This window comes from Pleuronectes platessa, chromosome 2, assembly GCF_947347685.1.
Source record: "Pleuronectes platessa chromosome 2, fPlePla1.1, whole genome shotgun sequence".
NCBI classification, from domain to species: Eukaryota; Metazoa; Chordata; class Actinopteri; order Pleuronectiformes; family Pleuronectidae; genus Pleuronectes; species Pleuronectes platessa.
Genome location: NC_070627.1, coordinates 2133982 through 2150854, shown reverse-complemented (window position 1 = coordinate 2150854; position 16873 = coordinate 2133982).

The following is a 16873-nucleotide window of genomic DNA, read 5'->3' as shown; positions in this document are numbered from 1 at the left end:
ACGACACCAGCAAGACGCTGGTGAGGGGAAAAACACCCAGAGAAGCCCAAACCACCAAAAAATAAACTACTGTGACTCTAATGTGCTATGTGAATGAAAAAAATATAACATTAACTACAAACAAATAGAAATAAAGTAAATTGAAAGCTGTTCTTGAACCATTTGGAGTACATGCATGGTCTTGGTCTCTTTTGAAAGGTAACATTTGGAACTTCCCCCCCCCAAAAAAAAATTCACAATCACTCGAAGTGCTACTGGCACTGAGTAAAAACAGTTGGCACACAGTGACGTAGAAGGTTTTTATTTCCGCCTGAATATTCTTTAATAAACAGATGCCTGCAGATGACTCTAGCTGGGACTTATGAGCTGGAAAACACAATGGGACCCTAGCATGAAGCCTTGATTAGCCCCAGTTCAAATTTGATAACAATACCACATAAAATTAATATTTGACAGCTCTTTTCCTAAGGGCATGTTTTCCACAAAGGCCATTTGGAGACTCCAAAGGACCCTTCGTAACCATGGTAACCAACCATGCTAAATAAGCAAATTTTACACTCATATGTTTATATTAAAGAGACAAAACAGCCACACAGTGACACACCTCCTTTGAGTTCCTTTGTTGAAGAGAGAGAACAGAGAAATTAGCGCCATCTTTAATCAGCAGGCTAATGCCTTTGAGTTCCTTTGTTGAACAGAGAGATCAAAGACATTAGGTTCTTTAATCCGCGTCTACCTAACTGACCACCGAAGAGACACTTGTCAGTTTGATCAAACAGTGCAAGATGACAACAAGTCAAGACAGCTCTACAAGTCCACAACGACAACTTGATCAGTCAACAGCTGAGACAATCATGAGTCTTCATGACAACCGCTCCGACAGCAACATGGAACCAAACTCAATGAATTCAATGGAGGAACTCCGGCAACAATTGAAAGTCTTAGAGTCAAATAATATGAAACTGTTGCTGGAGAACCAAGATCTTGAGGAGGTAGAGAGAGAACTAAAGTCTAAGCTGAAGACAATGGACAGGATGTTGAGCATGAAGGAGGCTGTCGACAGGAATAGAGATAAAGTAATCCGTAATTACCAAAGTTTAAACACAGCGCTGGTCGATAAGAATGAGGAGGTCATGGCCAAACTGAGGACCGCAAAGAGTCAGATCCACGATTTAAAGTTTGCCTGTAACCTCAGAGTGAACTACCTCGAGGATCTGGTATTGGAGGGTCAGTTGGAGAATTTCATCTGCTCTGAAAGAACCAAGGAGCTGAAGAGCCTGGTTGAAACCTCAGACCTTAAAGTCAAGACTCTGGAGGATCAGCTCAGGAGTGAGCAGGTGGAGAAAGAGACCTGCCTTCAAAAGATCAAAGAGCTGAACAGTCTGGTTGAAGCCACAGAGAAGAAGTGGCTCAATGTGCAGGAGGACTTGCAGAAGAATGTTGAGCTCAGGGCCAAACTGAGCACCGCACAGACTCAGATCCGCGATGGCAACACTGCCTTTAACCACAAATTCGACTACATCGAAGGTCTGGCATTGCAGTTTTCCGTCTGCTCTGAAAGAAACAAGGAGTTGGAGAGTCTGGTTGAAACCTCAGACTTTCAACTCAACACTCTGGAGGATCAACTAGGGAGTGAGAAGGTGGAGAAAGAGACCTGCCTGCGAAGAATCAAGGAGTTGGGGAGTCTGGTTGAAACCTCAGACTTTCAACTCAACACTCTGGAGGATCAACTCAGGAGTGAGAAGGTGGAGAAAGAGACCTGCCTTCAAAAGATCAAAGAGCTGAACAGTCTGGTTGAAGCCACAGAGAAGAAGTGGCTCAATGTGCAGGAGGACTTGCAGAAGAATGTTGAGCTCAGGGCCAAACTGAGCACCGCACAGACTCAGATCCGCGATGGCAAGACTGCCTTTAACCGCAAAGTCGACTACATCGAAGGTCTGGCATTGCAGTTTTCCGTCTGCTCTGAAAGAAACAAGGAGTTGGAGAGTCTGGTTGAAACCTCAGACCTTAAAGTCAACAGTCTGGAGGATCAGCTCAGGAGTGAGAAGGTGGAGAAAGAGACCTGCCTGCGAAGAACCAAGGAGCTGGAGAGTCTGGTTGAAGCCACAAAGAAGAAGTGGCTCAACGTGCAGGAGGACTCACAACAGAAAGTTCAGAAGATGGAGGAGGATATTAAGTCCCTCATCGTGAAGTCTATTAAGCTTCAGGAGCTGGCCCTCATGTCAGACAGCGACAAAGCCAGAAGAAGTGAGGAAAACAGACAAAGAGAGATGAAGCTCCTGAAAGACAAGGAGAAGCAGGAGAAGAAGAAGCAGCAGAAAATACGGAAAGAACTACTACATCAGTGGTTCTTAACCTTTTCTCAGTGACGTACCCCCGTTGAAAAAAATAATTCTGCAGAGTACCCCCTAACCAGTGCAAAGCATTTTTGGTTGAAAGAAAGATGTAATGTGATTTATTAATCCTTGTAACTAGACACATTCAAATTTAAAACTCCATCAATGTCCATAACATTGCTCATTTGTAGTGGTCTCTCTTGAACTATTTGGAAATAAAAAGATATAAAAATAACTAAAGACTTTTATTATTATCTCAATATAAATAAAGATTTGTACACATCAAAAATAATTATCAACTTAAAGTGACCTCTTTTGGGATCATAATAAAGATATATTCTCAAGTTGAACTCATGAACTTAATTACAGCTAAACACTTCTTCCCAAAAAATAAATCATTAACTTAGTTTTAAATAAAAGATTAGCTCAAAACATATTTTTTAAATATTTATCATCTTAAAATATCTTCTTTAAGGATCGAAAAGAATACTGACAGGTAGCTTGTTTCCGTTTGCTTATGGGAGTCTTTTCGCATCGTGTCTTGAGATGACCTGAATTCAGAAAGTTTCCTCTTAAAAAACTCAGGTGGCTTACCAACATGACTTTCATGTTTTGTCTGGAGATACCGCTGATGATATGGTGGCTTAATGCCACTGTTGGCTAATCTCTCCCCACAGAAAAACCAAAAAGTGTAAATAACCCAATCTATGTTATTGTTAATATTGTTGTAGTGTCATTCTGTTATTTTATTGTGAAATATTTGCTCGCTTTAAGGTCATACAATTTCATTTCCGTTTTTGTATTACATGCTTTTATTTTGAAAGGGTACCGGTAGAGACGCGGACTTCTTGTTATGAATCATTAACTTCACAACGGAAAACTTTTACATTTTAGCGACCCTCCGAAGAGGCACAAGCTCTCACGGTGTTGTTTAGGGAAGGCTCTCTGCTCTGGTTTCGCCTTCTTTGGTACTTGTCCCTCCGTGTTTCAGCAGCATTGCTGCTGCACTTCAACTCGACTCCATTGTTGAAGTTTTCAAGGCGGCAGTGATGACAGGTGATGACAGGTGGCGTGTGCCAGGTTGGGACAAACCATCGGTATGGGGGAGACTCTGTTTTTTTAGGATAATGAAATTGAAAAGCCTATTGAATATACAATTTTGTTCATGAACTTACACTTATATTTTATTGAATATTTTTTAAATAAAAAAATGTCAAGGATTTTTGAATGGATTCTAATTTTAAATATATTAAATAAAAATCTCAAGTACCCCCTGGAGTACCTTCAAGTACCCCCAGGGGTACGCGTACCCCCATTTGAGAACCACTGTACTAGATAAGCTGAGAGGGAGGAAGAGCATGAGAAGATAAAAGCTAAGCTTCCCTGCTGAATTTCTATTGAATCTGCTCGTAGGTTAACTAGATTGCTAGTTTGAACTGTTCTCACCTTGAATTGTATGAGACAGGAGTTTGTTTATTTGTTGCTCCTTCACTGCTAAACACTCATAAACAGCACAACTGTTTGCTGTCCTGGCTCCTAAATGGTGGAACCAGCTCCTCATCGACATCCGGACATCAGAGAGTTTAAACATCTTCTGCCGCAAACTAAAAACACAGCTCTTCCGTCTGTTGGAGAGGCGGTGGACTAGTGGCAGCAAAATTGGACTATGGGCAGAAAATGGTCTGTGGACAACACCTGGATCTTTCCAAAAAAGTCCAAGAGGACTCTTCCTACCCACCCTTAATCGCCCCTGAGCAAGGCACCTTACTCCCCCAACATCTGCACCCTGGGCGCCGTGCATGACTCTGTGTCCTGCTGTGTTCACCAAATGGGTCAAAAGCTGAGGACAAATTTCTCCCTATTCGCATGAGTCTGTGTGTGGGATTAATAAATGTATCTTATCTTATATCTTGAATAAAAAAATAATAACACAAAAAAATCATAACTTTTTGAAACTAGTAGCACTTAAATTACACTTATTCATATCACTTTGTAGTTTTGATTTAGTTTGAAAAAATTGTACTTCCTTGATTCTTGGTCTGTACCCTCGGGGGTACCTTTGAGCCATTTTACGACGCCCATTGAAAATTCCTCCACAATTCAAACATTTTCACCACTTTCTAACTTTCTGCAAATTTTGGTAAGAATTTGAGCATGTTAAAGCAGAGGACACCGAGATTTATATCATGGCCGCAAAGACAATTCATATTTAACTAAGGATTTAGAGAGAGAGAGAGAGAGACAGAGAGACAGAGAGGGTAGAACCTCAGGAATAGAAAATAAAGGCGGGAGATTGATGGAGGGATGAATTGAAGTGAAAATAAGGAAGAGAGAGGGAGCTGGTTTAATGAAGGAGGCCGTCCATTGTGCAGGATGGTGAAAGTTGATGAAGTTATGATTAATGTGTTACAGCTGCTGTTATCTCTTCAATGAAGCCTGTTGTCTTCTGTGTCACACACACAGACACACACACAATTACACACACACACACACATACTCATAGACACACACAAGATACCAGCATGTTAGTGTCGTAACAGTCGTACTACAGATAGCAAGTCATAGAAGGCTCATACACACACACACACAGACACAAACACACAGGGACACACAAGTGAGGAGTGATAAGGTCTTAAACAAAAATGGCAGCATCTAATTGCGTTTCTTTGTTAGGGTAATTTGATTTGCTCCACAGACGGGGGCCTTAATCAACACCTTGGAATTACTAATCAAAATATTCTTCTGTTACACTTCTCTATGTGTGTGTGTTTGTTTTTGTGTCTGTGTGTTGGTGTCTAGTACTAACAGCGGTTCATCTGGGGACATTAACCCCAGGTAGGACTCACACATGCCACGCTGTCGTGTTTTTATGTAAACACAATAATTAGAAAGTGACTGGTTTCGAGGGGTGTTATTAATGTTTTATTCTTTTAATTACATAGATCTCGTTATATACCAAAAATCCGATATAATTTAAGCAAAACATAGCATCAGGTTATTTTTTTTAATCCTCTAGATATTGTTATCGCTCCAAAATTATGACTACGTACACATGACTCTTCTCAGTCGACATCTGGATGTCAACAACTGAATCGGTCTGATTCATCTTCATATCAGTGAGTTCATCGCTTACACAAATTAATCAAATCAATATGGTTAATTATACTTCATGTTAATATTTAAAACATTTTCCAAGTGTTTTAAGTTATTGTGTCTTACTTTCCAATAGATTCCACTGAAGGTGTTGACGAAAAGGTGAAAATCATCGAAAAATAATGATTTCAAATGAGTTATTGAAACTGAATCCTAATGTATAATTAAAAGAAAATTGATTTCTCAGGATCCAGAAGACGGGAATGTCTCTCAAATAATTATCTGTGATGCTTTGAACCTCCAGTCACCAGTTTAAAGTTTAAAATTCCAGACTTAACGCTCATCCTCCATTAATGGAGGAGAAGAACAAGGTGGCCTGAACTTTACACCATCGTCTGTGAATTTCTGGTTTTTGGTTCATGTGCAACACCATCGCAACATTTCTTGCTTTTTAGAAATTGTGTTGTATTCTCAGTTAATTTGGCTTTGTAGTGCATGTGTAGGAATGTGATGCGGTGACACCGAACCGAGGAGAAATCTGATCTCACATCAGATCGTGTCACTTCCACACATTAGCAGTGGAAGCTGTGAATCACATGTTCAGGTGAAAGATGGACGACGGCAGGGGAATCCTCAAGAGGAAAAAAAGAAAAACTGTGTCACATCCATCTTGGTTAGATTTTTGCTGGATTCAATTTGTGGCTGTAAAACACTGGAGACAAAGACAATAATACAAACTTCAGGCTCATTTTTTAACATTACACACAAGGCAACAGCAGATCAGAGGTGAGGGATCACAGCCTGCTTAGGAAATAACAATCTTCCTGCCGATGCCGAATGATCATCGAGAACAGAAACACGAGGTGATACGGAGAGGCAGGAAACACACACACTTTCACACCCGATCTAACACACTTTCACACACGTTCTAACACACTGCCGTCGCCCGCCCCTCCAGGCGCCGTCTGTCTCTCTCTCCGTAACATTTAGAACAATTCACACCCCTCAGTGAAGTGTGTGTGCGTTACCGTCTCAGCTTGTGCTCGAGCACCGTTGTGTGTCTTAGTGGAAAGGTGTGGACACGTGTGTAGCAGTGTGTGTATTTGTGTCTGACACGTCCTCTCTGTCAGCACGGCCTCATAAAGCCTCAGAGCACGACACCTTCTCATGACCCACATGTTTTAACGTCTCATCGTTTGGTCTCTTGATTATTATTTTTTTTACGATTCATTTGCTTTTCTCTCTCTTCTCCGTGAATCACATTGTGAGATCCCTGCTCTCGAGCGTGCACGTGTAGGCAGCGACGTGCACGCTCGTGTCACCTGGTAGATGTTCCTGTGTAAACCCGGCTGCCCCTCACTGTTTGTGTGCATGTCACAGCTCAGGGCTTTTTATGACCCTGCACCCGGGTGTTTACCTTCAGCTTCTCCTGCCGCTGAGTCTCTAAGTGATGTCCCCAGGACTCGGTGTTGTCCTCTTTAAACTTTGACTCCCTCCCTCTTCTTCTTCTTCTTCTTCTTCTTCTTCTTCTTCTGCTTCTTCTGAGGCAAACTGCTGACTTTAACAACGTACTTCTTTTTTACTCAGCCCGTACTTCTTAGTTTAATATAAATGTATTCTGTAAAATCCTCAAATTGCTCCTCAGCCGATGTTCCTCGTTCCTCAGAGAGCAAAGAACGGTTTGTTAGATTCTAGGTCTCACTACATGTAGGTGTTTTTTTAAATGCTTTAATTTCCCTGATGGAACTGGTGTAACAAACTGGTGCTACAGTGGTTCATCTATTGTGGTGTTGAACAGTCTCAGATTAAAGCTAGAAGTTTACAATTTTAGCCTCAATAAATGAAACAAGTTATTGTGCAAAGACTCACAAACACACACTGAGCCTCCCTCAAGTGAAGATCTGAGTATTTAGACATCAGGCGTGAATTTCCCTCCTTGACGTTGAGTGAATAATAGAAGTTAATAATGAGAAGTTTGTTTGAGTCACAATATCAAAAAAGAGTTTGATGGAACTGAAGGGGGCTCCCAGCTGTGAGTCAGGAAAAGTGCCTGAAGCAAAATGAAACCAGTCTCCGCTCTGGTTTTTGTCTCAGGACTGGTTCTGTTCTCCTGGTGACATCATTACAGCTCATTTCCTTCATCTCGGGCTGTTTTGAAATCACCGATAACATGGAGCTGATCAACTTCTCTTATTGTATTCATAACAAGTGATGTTCTGTCATTTTACATATTGTAACAGTAAAGGAAAAAGTTTAACTCAACAAAAAAAATACAAAATAAATGTCATTAATATGTTTCTCAGTGAGAAGTATTTGTCTGGTTTAGTAAAACTTTAATATTTACTCTGTTTGTAATGAACATAAGCAAAATTGGACCCTAGATGTTTCCAGAAAGTACATCTGAGTTCAGTTCTGGGTTATATATACTTAATAATACAATATAAAATTCAGCCTTTTGAAGAGTCCCACGTCACAGTTAATTATAGCAAATGTCTTTCATTGTAAGATTTTCTGAAAGAAGCAGCGATTCTCATTCTGCCTGTCGGGGAAAATTAGATTTCAAGTAACTTAACAGTTCTGATGAGTGGGAAACTTTTAAATAACAGAATTAAAAGATGAGAAACGGAAGTGCAATTTCATAAACGCATTATTCCTCCTTTCTTCTTTCCCTTCCTCTCGCCTTCTTCACCTCCCACTCTCCGTCTCTCCTCAGTTCAATATGCTGCCTCCCTCTGTGCTCACATCCATATGCCCGTGGATTTATTTATACCAGGAGCAATATTGAATAAACATAATTTACATGAAGGGAGCTAAACTAAAATGTTCCTTGGTCGTTTAAGAATCGATTGACTCTGTGTGCACAGACATAACATCTCATCGCCCTCTAGTGGCTGGCTGCAGTATAGGTCATAAACCCCACCTCTTCCATGTTAACAGATGGGACATGGACCAAACTAAAAGTAATTTTAGGTTGAAATAGTAAAAGTCTAATTAGAGTTGTAGAGTTGTTCTACAGAGATTGTTTACATAGAAATCAATGTAATTTAACATTATTATCATTGACATCATCATCTTAGGAGGCGTCTTATTAGAACCATAAACAGTGAACGGATGTATTTTAATTTTTGTGTTAATAGTCTAAGATTTCAATGAAGAGCTTTTGATTGATTAATTATTTATTTAAGCCTCGGAAAACACATTGAGGAATAAGACCCTCATTTACAATGAAGAGCTCCACTTGTATTAAACAGCAGATAACAAACCTGTGAACACTGGCAGGAGACGTGTCATCATCTTCACGAGACCACGGATCTATTTTAAACAACTCGATAGCTTCAAATTTCATGCCTGCACAAAAAGCAGCTGTTACAGGTGCGGCTGAAATAAGATTCTCATCGAGCATAATTCCTTTTGTCCTCAAGTCCTTTTGGTAATTTCATGGCTCCTTATGAATTCACTGGAAGCTTCGTATGTGCTGCGGTGATGATTTTTCCATTTACTCTCATTAGAAAAGTTTACACACTCGGCGGAGGTGAAGAGAAAGACTCGAGGAAACATCGCTGCTTGTTCGACTGTGGACACAACATTAATTTCATGCTCCCACTTTCTGTTAAAGACCTTGACGGCGCTGAAAGCCTTAAAAAAGAGAAAAGATAAGAATAAGAAGAACATCTCAGGTGGGAAGCTGCGGAGAGCTGCCGTGAGATATCAGAGTTATTATCATTTTTATCTTGTCGTGTCCTTTTTTAAAATATATTCACGTTGTACTCGACTGAAATGTGCTTTTATCTGTCTGATGTAAACACAACAGCAGATTTATACGACCCGGTCGGGCTGAGTGTGCACCGGGTTGAATCGATAGCGTCATTACAGCTGCTTCTTCTCACTCGCTCGGATGAATAAATGAAAACATTCGTCATAAAGACGCAGAAATCAAACGTCCACTCAATCTTCATTCTGCGGTGGTTTTAACGAGTTAAATCCTCTGACGCAGCATCGAGATCCAACAAGGTGGAGGAAAGGGTTTTAATCTATTCAGTGAAACAGCGTCTGTGGTAAATCAGCCACATCCTGTGAAAGGGAGTGGGGGGGGCAAGAGAGAGAGACAGAGAGAGCGAGAGAGAGAGAGACAGAGAGAGAGAGAGAGAGAGAGAGAGAGACCATGTATGTAAATATTAAGACGTGAGGCAGGAGGAAATGTGAAGCCTCCAAGAAAACATGACAGCTTGCCAAAGTGAACCCAAATCATCTCGATCGACCCCTGGTGGCTGGCTGCAGTACAGGTTGTAAACCACGCCTCCTTTATGCTAACGAATCGGATCACAACAAGCAATTTCTCAAAAATGGTTTGTGTGATTTTAGGTCGTTCACATCACACTGACGTACGTTCGCGTTTCTTTAATTATTTATTTATGATTTCATGATTGACAGATGAGACTGACTTGTGATTGGTCGAGCCCACGTTCCTCGATAATTCCTAATCTGTGTCTGCAAATGACCACAAAAAATACAAGATGGCGGCCGCCTTGTCTCTGGGATATTTTGGCCTCATTTCTGGTCAACGGACGGAGCATCTTCATTTAAACATCAATGTTTTGTTGTTTTCCATTTCACAAATTCCCCATCATACAAACAAGCCTCAGAATTCATAGAACCACAGTTACACACAGTATGTAACCCTAACCCACAAAAATCTGGATTAAAACAACAATGTTTGAATTAGGCTGTTGGTCGGTCATCACTGGTTTCCTCTCCAATATCAGGTGTGAAAGGTTCCTCGGCCCAACAGACCCAGAGAGAGTCCCATCAGAAGAGGGGGTCTGGGTCTGGATCAAACTAGACCAGGAGTCGGTTTGTTTGTAGGAGGATCAAGAGGAAAGAGCCCGACTGGGCCCAGAGATGCTGGGGCCACACCCCCATGTGGTGGGCGTGGCTTAAGAGACAGTGTCTTGTTGTCAAAAGGCCGAAACACTAAATGACACCGAGGTTCACGACTGTTAATACGTCCTGAACATCTGCTGGTGGTCGACAACTTAGGATCCAACTAGTTCCAAAGACCATTTAGCGTAAAAGGGATGTACACTAGTACACTAGTACTAGTCCTGATTGTGTGTGTGAGGCCACATTGTGCACCAATGCATGTGTTCTGTGAAGTGTGTGTGTTTTGGCCGGTGTTGGGTGGAGACCCCCCCCCCAGCTTCATCTCTCCTTGTCAGGCCGGGCGAAAGGCAGGACTCAGACGCAGAGCGGATGTGTAAGGAGAATGTTTATTAATCCTCCACACAGAGTAAACTATGATACAAAAACAAAAGCGCTCCAAAGGGAGGAAAAACAAGGCTTCATTCAATAAACCTAACTAAGACTAAACACTGAAACAAGAAGGCTACAAAGAATAATCACTCAACTGAGGTCAATCTATAAGCACGAGGCTAAGCAAAAACTTAAACTATGACTCTAGTATCTAAGGTTCGGGCTTCAATGACGACAAAAGACGACACACTGGCACAAGACAAAGGGAGACACAGACTATATGAACACATGGGGGGAAAAGGGAACAGGTGGACACAATCAGGAATCAGGGGAGACGCTCAGACCGGTGACACATGAGGAAGGGTAAGTGACCTGAAACGAGAGGAGTTACTTTTCAAAATAAAACCAGAAATGACGAGACAAAAAACACAAAACAAGACATGATCTCACCGCGGTGTGACAGAGCCCCCCCCTCTAGGACCGACATCCTGACGGTCCAGGTTGCTCCGGGTGATTGTGGTAGAAGTCCTCAATGAGGGTTTGGTCCACTATGTGTCGGGATGGAACCCACAGCCTCTCCTCAGGACCATAACCCTCCCAGTCTACCAAAAACTGCTTTCCCCGGCCCCGGTTCCGTACAGCCAGCAGCTGCTTGACTTTATAGACCGGACCACCGTCCACCATTTCAGGAGGCGGAGGGGGTTTGACTGCTGGAACGAGGGGGCTGTCTTTCACGGGCTTGACCTGGCTGACGTGGAAGGTGGGGTGGATGCGCAGGGATCGGGGCAGGCGAAGGCGTACAGCAGCAGGACTGATGATTTGTGAGATGGGGAAGGGACCCACAAACCGAGGTGCTAGCTTCTTCGATGGCACTTTGAGGTTCAGGTCTTTGGCAGAGAGCCACACTCTCTGGCCTGGCTGGTAGTCCGGCGCCGGTCTCCTTCTGCGGTCGGCCGCTCTCTTCATCCGATCTCCTTGTCTGATTAGCACCTGCCTTGCGGCTGTCCAAATGCGGCGACAGCGGCGGAATAAGGCATGGGCAGAGGGAACTGAAACCTCCGGCTCATTGTCTGCGAAGAGAGGGGGCTCGTAGCCAAACACACATTTAAAAGGGGTGAATCCTGTGGCAGATGTGGGGAGTGTGTTGTGTGCATACTCCACCCAGACCAGGTGTTTGCTCCATGTAGCGGGGTTCTGTGACACAAGACACCGGAGGCCGGTCTCCAGCTGCTGGTTGAGCCGCTCGGTCTGGCCGTTAGCCTCTGGATGGTATCCCGAAGTCAGGCTTACTTTGGCTCCGATGAGCTAACAGAACTCCTTCCAGAATCTGGAGGCAAACTGGGGCCCTCGGTCGGAAACAATGTCTCTTGGAAAACCATGGATCTTGAATACGTGGTTGAGCATGATTTCTGCTGTTTCACTGGCTGATGGGAGTTTCGGTAAGGCAATAAATCTAACCATCTTGGAAAAACGGTCCACCACGGTCAGGACCGTGGTGTTACCTTGAGAGGTTCGGAGCCCCGTGACGAAATCCAGGGAGATGTCTGACCAAGGCCGAGAGGGGATGGGAAGTGGATGGAGCTGTCCCATACGAGATCCGGTGGAGGATTTATTGCGGGCGCAGACCGAGCAAGCCTCGACGTACTCCCGGACCTCCGGCTCCATAGATGGCCACCAGAACCTCCGGGAGATGGCGAACATAGTCCGCCTGACTCCCGGATGACAGAAAAGCGGCGAGGTGTGAGCCCAGTGGATCACCTGTGAGCGCAGATTGGCCGGAACATACAGCTTATTTTCAGGGCACCCACTAGGTGGCAGGGCTACACCGTTGGCCAGCTTCACCACCTTTTCTATTTGCCAAGTTACCGCTCCAACCACACAGGACCGTGGGAGGAGGGGTTCAGGCACCTTGGCAACAGGCTCGGGGTCAAAGAGTCGAGACAGAATATCCGGCTTGACGTTCCGGGACCCCGGCCTGTAAGAGAGGGAAAAAGAAAAGCGGTTAAAAAACAGCGCCCACCTGGCCTGGCGAGAATTAAGTCGCTTAGCTTGACGTATGTATTCCAAGTTCTTGTGATCCGTCCACACTAGAAAAGGCTGGCTGGCCCCCTCTAACCAATGACGCCACTCTTCTAACGCCACCTTGACTGCGAGCAGTTCCCTGTTTCCGACATCATAGTTTCGTTCAGCCTTAGACAGCCGCCGGGACAAATAAGCACATGGGTGCATCTTACCGTCCTGCTGCGATCTTTGAGAGAGGATGGCCCCGATCCCCTCGTTGGAGGCGTCCACCTCCACCACAAACTGCCGCTGCGGGTCCGGCATGGTGAGAATAGGAGCGGTGGTGAAGCGGCGTTTAAGCTCCTGAAAAGCCGCCTCCGCCTCTGGAGACCAAAGAAAACGCACCTTGGAAGAGGTTAATGTATGTAGCGGAGCAGCTATAGCGCTGAAGCCCCTGATGAACCACCTATAGAAGTTAGCAAATCCGAGGAATTGCTGAAGCTTCTTGCGGCCATCGGGTGTGGGCCAATTAGCGACAGCACTTATCTTAGCTGGGTCCATCTGTACTTTCCCAGGGGCCACAATAAAGCCCAGGAACGAGATGGTGCCGGCGTGAAATTCGCTCTTTTCAGCCTTGAAAAAGAGCTTATGCTCAAGGAGCCTTTGGAGAACCTGGGTCACGTGAGCCTGGTGAGATTCCAAATCAGAGGAGTAAATCAATATATCATCTATGTAGACATAAACGAACTGGTCTAAAAAGTCCCGAAGGACGTCATTGATCATGGCCTGAAAAACCGCGGGTGCGTTAGTGAGTCCGAAGGGCATGACCGAATACTCGTAGTGTCCGCTGGGTGTATTAAACCCTGTTTTCCATTCATCTCCCTCCTTTATTCTGACCAAATAATAAGCATTGCGTAAATCGAGCTTTGTGAATATCTTGGCCTGCTGTATTTGATCAAAAACAGATGACATGAGGGGTAGAGGGTAACGTTTTTTAATTGTAATGTCATTTAATGAGCGGTAGTCTATGCATGGCCGTAATGAACCATCTTTCTTTCCTACACAAAAAAGAAACCGGCACCTGCTGGAGACGAGGAGGGACGTATTAGCCCTGCCTTCAGTGACGAGTCTATGTAGTCTCTCATGGCCTCTTTTTCTGGTCCTGAGATTGAATATATGCGTCCCCTGGGGATGGTGGAGCCGGGAATGAGATCAATGACGCAGTCGTAGGGACGGTGCGGAGGGAGTGATTGCGCCTTGGACTTATTGAATACCTCTTTAAGGTGAAGATAGCATGAAGGAACGGAGCTTAAATCGGGATATTCAGGGTCTGCAAGGGAATCAGCAGAGACAATGTTAATCGTGGTTACCTCCCTGGAATCAATACATCGGCTCTCACAGTCTTTTCCCCAGCCCATAATTTCCCCAGATCTCCAATCAATGTGTGGATTGTGGCGAAGCAGCCATGGAAATCCCAAAATTAAAGCATGACTAGATGAATTAATCAAAAAAAATGTCATGGATTCCTGATGGTTTTGAAGGTGAAGTTCTACTGGCTCTGTGGCGTGAGTGATGGTAAACAAGTCATTTTCATTAAGATCCTTGGCTTTGATGGGTCTCTCTAAAAGTTCAGCCTTCAGCCCGAGTCTCTTGGCTAACCCCCAGTCCAAAAAGCTCTCGTCAGCCCCAGAGTCTATGAGCACTCTAATTTCTGTAGTGACAGCGTGGTGTATTATTTTAACGTTCGTGAGGCTCCGGGGAGCGGGACGTGAGATCTTGGAGTTACTCACCCTGGTAGACCGTCTGGCTGGGCAGACAACAACAAGATGTCCCGTCTCCCCACAGTAAAAACAGCGACCTTCCTGCTGTCGCCGCTGTCGTTCCTCCCCTGAGAGTCGTGCGCGCCCCAGTTGCATGGGCTCCTCTCCTCTGGGCGTGGGGGAGTGTGAACGTAATCCCGGTGGTAACGGGATCTCCGAGGCGGAGGCTGTGGGAAATCTCCCTGTGCCCCCCGGTCTGCTCCGTGCCGAAGGGTGAAGCTCACGTAGCCGGTTGTCGGTTCTAATGGCGAGCGCGATCAGCGAATCCAGGTCGGAGGGAAGATCCAGGGGAACCAACAGCTCTCGGATGGGAACAGCTAATCCTTTCAAAAAAAAAATCAAAAAGTGCGGTGGAGTTCCATCCGCTCTCCGCCGCCAGGGTGCGAAAAAGGATGGCGTAGTCACATACTGTGTTGTTGCCTTGCTTAACTCCACTCAGCTCCCGGGCTTTTTCACGGGCGGATGAGACCGGGTCAAAAGTTCTCTGGAGAGCTGCCTTAAATTCTGCCAGTGAGCTGCAGAAGGGAGAATCACGCGCCCACTCGGCTGTGGCCCATGCCCGAGCCTTCCCAGTCAGGTGGGAGATCATGAAGGCAATCTTAGATCTGTCTGTTGGAAAGGCATGTGGCGTGTGTTCATAATGGATTGAGCAGTCAATCAAAAACGGTTTACACTGACCCGGTTCCCCTGAAAAACGTTCTGGGGATGCCAGTCTCATTACTGGTCCGAAGCCGGGCGCCGCCGGAGCTGGAGTGGGGGCTGCTGGGACCACAGGCACGGTGGGTGGATCTGGCGGTGGAACGGAAAGATTGACGAGACGCTGCACTTGGTCCGATAGGAAGCTGAGGCTTGCTGCCATGGTCGCCTGGAACTCTTCCTGACGAGATATCCGTGATTCCTGGGCTTGCAGGATCGTCGCCACCGGGTGTTCCTCTGCTGAGTCCATACTGGCCAGTGTGTACTGTCAGGCCGGGCGAAGGACAGGACTCAGACGCAGAGCGGATGTGTAAGGAGAATGTTTATTAATCCTCCACACAGAGTAATACACCTAAACCTAACTAAGACTAAACACTGAAACAAAAAGGCTACAAAGAATAATCACTCAACTGAGGTAAATCTATAAGCACGAGGCTAAGCAAAAACTTAAACTATGACTCTAGTGTCTATGGTTCGGGCTTCAATGACGACAAAAGACGACACACTGGCACAAGACAAAGGGAGACACAGACTATATGAACACACGGGGGGAAAAGGGAACAGGTGGACACAATCAGGAATCAGGGGAGACGCTCAGACCGGTGACACATGAGGAAGGGTAAGTGACCTGAAACGAGAGGAGAGTTACTTTTCAAAATAAAACCGGAAATGACGAGACAAAAAACACAAAACAAGACATGATCTCACCGCGGTATGACACTCCTGCCAGTAGCTAATTGATTTGGCTCCATCCCGCCTGCTCTACTTACTCAAGTAGTTAATTAACTTAACTTTTAATTCGTTTGCACACACTGGGTGAAACACAAAGCTGACGCCGGCTGAGCCCGACCACTCGCCCTGTTGTTGTGCGACGGAGCGCGAGCACACAAAGTCGCACACTGTGTGAAACCGGCCTGGAGGCGTCAGCGAGCAGCCAACTGAGCCCACTTCTTCATTTTGCCCTTTTCAAGTTACTACTTATTTATTTTTCTCTGCTCAATACATATTAAATACAACTTTAAAAGGCAAATCACACAATCCCACTGCTCCACATCTGCGTGGGGTTGATTGATTGATTGATAGATTGATTGATTGATTGATTGATTGATTGATTGATTGATTGATTAATGGCAGTCACTTCAGCAGGTGCTGGGATTACTGGCTTTTTAAAAGTCACTTCTACTGCGTCTGAGACAAAAGCTTCTCTCACACCCACTCACACCTTCAGCAGTGGAACAAAGAAACAGCACAAAAACACAAGTTCCTGGAAAAACAGCTCGTCACAGATGAAGGATAAAAAGCCTCATTTCAGGTCAAACCAAAAGAAAATGACAAAACATCAGGATTTCTCCGTTTGTAACACGGATATATTTCCTCTTTCTTTTGAAACGAGAACTACTTTCCTACCTCCAGGTGAAAGAGCAGAGGAGACGTGTGTCACTGGATAATTGTGTAGTTTGTTGGTCTCAGGGAGAAACGTCAGAGTAAATGTGCGACACTGAAAGAAGAAGCCTCGAACTTCACTTGAGTCTCGGACACTTTACTTCACTGGCATCTTAACATTTTGTATTTTTATCTTCAGGTCTTGGAAATGATTCACAGAAGCTTTTTTTATATTCTGACTGTTCTCTCTATTTTTATTGTTTTGACTTTTCCCTGCTATTTTGTCTTGTTCTC